A 6434-nucleotide genomic window follows, 5' to 3' on the forward strand; every position below is an offset into this window, starting at 1 on the left:
ATTCAATCCATCCTTGTTTAAACAGTATCCAATAGAACTTAATCCATCCTTGCATGACTCAATTAACTAGTGTCGCTTGACTCAATTAACAAGTGTCATTTTTCTTTGTGAAGGGCATCCAGAGACAAAATTTTCTTTGTGAAGGGCATCCATTGACATGAACCCGGCACAACAGGATCTCGATTCTTTTCCCATGTGGATTTTTCTAGTAGAGAACATTAACAGTAGCATGGAGGGTCGGGGTATCCTGATTAATACGTTTTACGAACTCGATTCCTGGGGGATCGATCACATCAGAAGCTTGACAAGGAAACCTATGTGGAGCATAGGTCCCATACTCGCTCCCACTATTTTCGATGATACGGTGATCGATCCAAGAATTATTAACAATAGGGGAAAGGCGGCGGATATCGATGAGGAGGAATGCCTGCGGTGGCTGGGTTCTCGGCCTCCGCAATCCGTCGTGTTTGTGTATTTGGGGAGCCAATTTATTATGAAAAACAAGAAAATATGCACGCTGGCTACAAGCTTAGAGGTGAGCAGGCAAGCTTTCGTGTGGGCAATCAGACGTCCTCACAGTGAGCCCAAACTGGAAGCAACTGAAGTGGGTTTTCCACAAGGATTCGAAGAGAGGACCCGAGATAGAGGGCTAATTATATCGGGATGGGCTCCTCAGCTCCTTATTCTCTCGCATCCTTCCATCGGTGCATTCCTGAGTCACTGCGGGTGGAACTCTACACTGGAGAGCGTGAGCATGGGAATCCCCATGATCACGTGGCCCATGATTGCAGATCAACCATATAACTCAAAGCTTCTGGAAGAACACCTCGGTGTGGCCATAAGGATATGTGTGGGTGTGAACAGTGTGCCAGATGAAGAGGAAGTAAGAAGGGAAGTGACCATGCTTCTAGCGGAGGAAGAAGGGAAAAACATGAGAAGGAAAGCTCAGGAACTGAGGAAGCATGCTAAAATGGCTGTCAACAAAGAGGGATCTTCATTTACAGAGTTGCAGGCTTTTGTTCGAGACATGCAACAACTGCGCAAGAATTGTGTTGCAATGGAATTTGAAGGGTAAATTCCATTCTACAGCTATTGTAAAATGATCTCCTTGGGATTTTAGTGTATGTTTTTATCCAGTCAGGAGATTGTTGGACATTTCAGAAGCTAATTAGTATTATTTTATTTTTCAATATATATGAAGTTATTGTTCATATAAGTTTACCGAACCATTTCTGAAAGATTTTAGATTTAATCTAGATTATTCTATGTTGCTTCTTTTATAAAGGTCTTGTTTTGATTTTAAAATTGTTTTGATTCCGGAAATATAGTTTTAAATATTTTGTTATGATTTAATTTCATAACAGTTAAATTTTATCCCACTCATATCTCCACTTCCTTCTGATTGATTGGATTTTGAGATAGTTAAATTTTATTAGAAGCGAATTTCAGTGTCATTTCTAACTTTGAATAAATTTGCTTTTCCCTCTACCCACAATGTTTTATTTGTTAAATTTTCTTAGAAGCGAATTCCAGTGCCATTTCTAACTTTGAACAAATTTGTTTTGCCCTGCACCCTCAGTGTTTGATTTGTTAAAGATCACTGCATCCATGTTTGTCCCTGTGAATGATGCACATATCAGAAATCATGAGAATTTGGAGTTGAAAGAAGTAGTGTTAAAAATCAATAAAAATTGCTCATTCCATAGTAAACATGTTTGAAATTACAAGGAAACACGATATCAAGTCACAAGTACTCTGAAAATGTTCACATATATTTTAAAAAAATTCAAATAAAATGAAAAATAATCACAATATTATTTTATATCCAATCCTTTCACAACCAAACTTAGCGAAGGGTTAAGTATTATACACCCAACCATACACATCATAACTTAGATAGCTCGCTCTATTATTTGGTCGATCGCTAGGTTGCTTGTCATATTGCATAACCTATGGCTTCAGAGCAAACTAGGTTCAACCATCCTACAAGATGCGAGGTAAGTTTGCCATTCTTTCGCTCTTCTGTGTCTTTTAAATTCTGTTGTTTATGGAACCCATGTGTGAACCTCATCCTTGACGTAGATTTGGTCCAATTGCTAAGAGTTGGCATTTGCTTGCAGGTAGGAGATTAATTTGTAATGTTTTTTTTTTTTTTTTTTATTTTATAAAAATAGTGTTTGGTGTTGAAAACTGTATGGATGATCTGTAATATTTAATGTACATATATTTTATGCATAATTTCATGATAAATTTTCAATGTTTTCAATTATCATGGAATTTGATTAGCCTCTTCCCTGTTTCATTTAGTATATTTGTATCCATTGATCTTTCCTGAATATTTTTCCCAATTGTTTGTATAATTGAGATTTCAATTTTGTCCTGTTGATTACTTCTCATCAACTACAGTTTGTCTTGTTCGAAGTTCTAGGACAGTTGTGGTTCTGTTGAATCATATAGATGGGAAAAACCAAGAATTCTATTTCATTCAAAAGAGTAAGTTCCATACCCCTTAGTCCATACAGTCAGTTCCATGGAGTTCAAGCTTGCCTTATGCCATATAGTGTATAGTGCCTTGGCACACACTTGAGAAATTGATACAATGACTGATTGTGGTAAGTCTCTTTCTTTTCAGGAATTTGAAGAGAGCGGAAACCCTGAACATTACTTTCAGGAGCTTGTTTCGCTTGCCAAGGAGGGTGTGCAAAGAGGAAAGGTTAGTAATTATTATCATATTTGGATGATGCCTCATGGTGATGTTATATTTATCCCATTTCTTGGTGAAAAAATTGATATTTGTATGGTTAAAAGGGATGTCATTGTCTTCCCTTCAAAAAGTACATTCTTAGCCATGTTATATCAAAATAGCATTCCAACCTACTCATGTAAAGTCAGGGAAAATGCATGAAATATAGCTTAGCAGAATTTGTTCCCAAGGATTCAGATGGGCTGAACATTGAACAGATATAGACTCTAAAGTTCAAAATACATTTGTCAAGCCCAAGCTGCCCTTTAACTTTATCTGGAATGCGTCTATATAGCTATGAGTATAGTCATAATATATTAGTATTGTTATTTTTCTATTTTTTACGACTCCTTAAAGTTTTAGTGTCTTAGGTTGTGGTTTCTTGGTCTTGGTTGCAGAGAGAATTATAGGTTTTCCTCCTATTTTTATTGGAACCTGGTTTTATCAGCGTTTCTGAGATGAGGCAGAACATATTTTGTAGTTAGTTCTTGTATTTAGTTCTTTTTAGTAATAGTTTCCTTTTCAGACACATCATCTTTATTCCTATTCGGTATCGTGCATGAGGTTGATGCTAGTGATACTTTTGACAATGTTTTATTACGGTCAGAATTTGAGTTGTATGCTATAGTGATTTCATTCCAAGGACATGCAGTAGTTGTAACTTCATTGAAGATAGTTTTGAAGTTTTTGTATTGAAATTTTCTATGGATTGAAGATTAAAATTCGTTTACCCTATACATTCATACTCAAAGTCTATTTTCGCTATTTTCGTTGAGACACAGTAATGTGTAACCATCCTCTCTTATTACTAGTCTTGATAGTGATATTAGAGGTGGGGTTGTCTCTTTATCTGAGGTTGTGACTGAGTTTAGGGTGCATTATAATTGGTTTTTGAATAAAGACAAAACAACTAATTTCTAAATAAAAACAAAACAACTAAACTATTTTAGATATATACAGGTCCCTGAATATTTTAGTCAGGTCACAATGCTTTTACATAGATATCTGATGAATAGTGTCAAAAGTTATGTTCTGTTTCTGTATTTAACAGGTTTTTTCCTATTATATAGGATGTAAAGTCTCCAACTGAAATGGAGTCCTTGCATAGGATAGTGTTTGAAGGATCAAATGCTACAACAGTTCTTGTACCATGTTCAACCTGGTTCAGATCAAGATATGTTGGAAGAGGTTTCAATAGTGCAGGATCTAGTCAATTTGTAACTCAATGTGTAACTAGTTCATCTACCTCAGTTGCCTATGACTTTGCTTCTAGGTAGTGTAACTCAGCTGCCTATGCCTTTGCGCCTATGCCTTTGCTTCTAGGTTATGAGTAACTGGGTTAAATTTTTTTGCTGAGAAAACAAGCATAAATAATTATTATGTTAAGCATAAATAAATATTATTCATATTTTTCTAATCATTTCTAACTTACATTTCGATGAACAAAATGTAAATCATCGTTGGTTGTTTCTTTAGTGAAACATTACTTTTATGTCTTTAGTGAAACATTACCTTTATGGTTATGTTTTTATTTTTGGTTTTAATTTTCAAAGTCTAGAACACTGTCTTTAGTGAAACATTACCTCTATGGTTATTTTTTTTTTGTTGTTAACTGTGTAAGTCTAGCATAGTTCTATTTTAAAGCTAGAGTGGACCTTGTTTCTCGCTTTGCAACAAGTCGTTCTTATCAATTGTTAATGCCTCGTTGAGGCAAGTGGCAGAGGCAAGTGGTATTAATGGTGTAGATTTGTTTTTCTTTATATGTAAATCATGTTGCTTTAATATACCTACTATTCTATCACTAGTCTACACTTTTATGCATAATTGTTGTGTTTCATTTTGAATCAGCTTGAATTGGTCCCTTAAAAGACAAATGGTATTGGATCATTTTGTGTGCTTATGTTATATACAACGAGATCTATTCTAGCATTCGAAATAATATATTTTCTGTAAGTTCCTTATGCATTGAATTCATTTACTGTCATGCCATGCCTTCCTACTTTAGTTTTCCTGGATTCATGACACCAATGGGTTAGGACATCATTTATCGAATATTTTCTGTAAGTTCCTTATGCATTGAATTAATTTAGTGTAATGCCATACCTACCTACTTTATTTTTCCTGGCTTCATGACATCAATGGGTTAGGACATCATTTATCGAAGTTTAATTAGACTTGCTAAATATCTCACACAAAATCCTAGCAAATGTTGTAGCTTTACACATTTGGATCATTTATGCCTGAGTGGTCAGACAGGACTGGACTTGAATTGTTCAGGGGAGATTCTAGACACTATCATTTCGGTTTGAGACACCATGGAATGGACCAACGAGTCTCCTTTTCTCAAGATTAACTTTGACAAAGCATATGATAACGTTCACTGGTCATCTATATTATTACAGAAATGCTTCACTGATTTTGCTCCACCTGTGTTTCAATGGCTAACACTTTTTTCTCATGTTTCTGCAGTTAATGTTCCCTTTCCAAACCTATTTTTGTCGCGTCGATTCATTAGATAGGGGTGCCTGCTACGTCCCTACTTGTATGACTTTTATGCTTTCTCTCATGTTTCTGCAGTTAATGTTCTCTTGCCAAAGGAGGCTATCAGCAATGACAACAAGCAATTACCTTCTATCTATGATTGGCATTATGAGTGTCTCTGACTGATACTTATGGGCTGGTCTGACAGCCCTCCCCCAAGGGGGTTGGGAGGGTTCATGCTAAAGTCAATGAAAAAAGATATTAACAAAGATATTCTATAGTTGATGCTGAAAGCTTCTTGAAGTTGCCCCTCAAGATAGGGACTTGTTACAGTGCATCCCTTCTTGTTTATGAAGCAATCATTTCTATTTTTCCTCGGCCTTCACTTATACTAAGCCGCTTAGATTAAATATTCCTCAAAATTGGTAATAAAAATATCAGTAATTTGTGAAATATGTACATTTTGATGAAATAATTTGTAAAGATACACACATTTTAATAAAAGAGTCAACTACTATACTTCCATACTTCCATGTCATAAAAGTTCTTTCCTAATAGAATAATAATGATGAGTAAGTTTAGGATGACACTCATCATATGTATATTGTACCAAAAGCAAAGACAATAATGAGATACACAATTGGATGCTTTGTGTTTTAACTAAGCCGAAGGCATTTTATCTGTGGGATTTTGATGTCTAAACATTGTTCATTGCAGCGAATCAACGAGTTTAATTTTTGTCCTCCTCGCACCTATCTACTTTTGACACATGAAACCTCTGTACAATGTTACTGCCTATGTAATGTAGTTTTTGGGCATCCCCTGTGTGGTGATATAAATCTCATTTTCACTTATGATAACATGAAGGCGCAACTTCTCGACTCATTGATATCTATTCATATCGTAAAAGGTTCTCTGACACAAAAGCTCAAACATGGCCTCAAAACCCTAAGCCCTTTCCAACTTCAATAACCTCCACACTCAAGTATATGTACAAGTCCTGCAAAGCCACTAGAATGCCAAACGAAAAAAAACACAATGAATCGCAAGACATGAACACCCACGTCCAAATGATAGCAAAAATTTGGCTCACAAAATAGTTTCGATGCTTACAACGGTCCAAAGCATGACCAAACTCAATGTTGATTGAGCTCAAATGGGAAATAGAGAACAAAAAGATTGCAAGGAACTGAGAACGTATTAGATTGGA

At 35.6% G+C, this 6434-nt stretch overlaps 1 pseudogene; it reads left to right on the forward strand.

The window, feature by feature from the left end:
• Positions 1–229: 229 nt before the first annotated feature.
• Positions 230–1075, forward strand: LOC149165990 (putative UDP-glucosyl transferase 73B6 pseudogene; annotated as a pseudogene).
• The last annotated feature ends 5359 nt before the right edge of the window (positions 1076–6434 follow it).

Source organism: Pinus tabuliformis, chromosome 5_1 (assembly GCF_031772625.1).
Source record: "Pinus tabuliformis cultivar Carrire ecotype Pingquan chromosome 5_1, CPIR1, whole genome shotgun sequence".
In the NCBI taxonomy this organism is placed as follows: Eukaryota; Viridiplantae; Streptophyta; class Pinopsida; order Pinales; family Pinaceae; genus Pinus; species Pinus tabuliformis.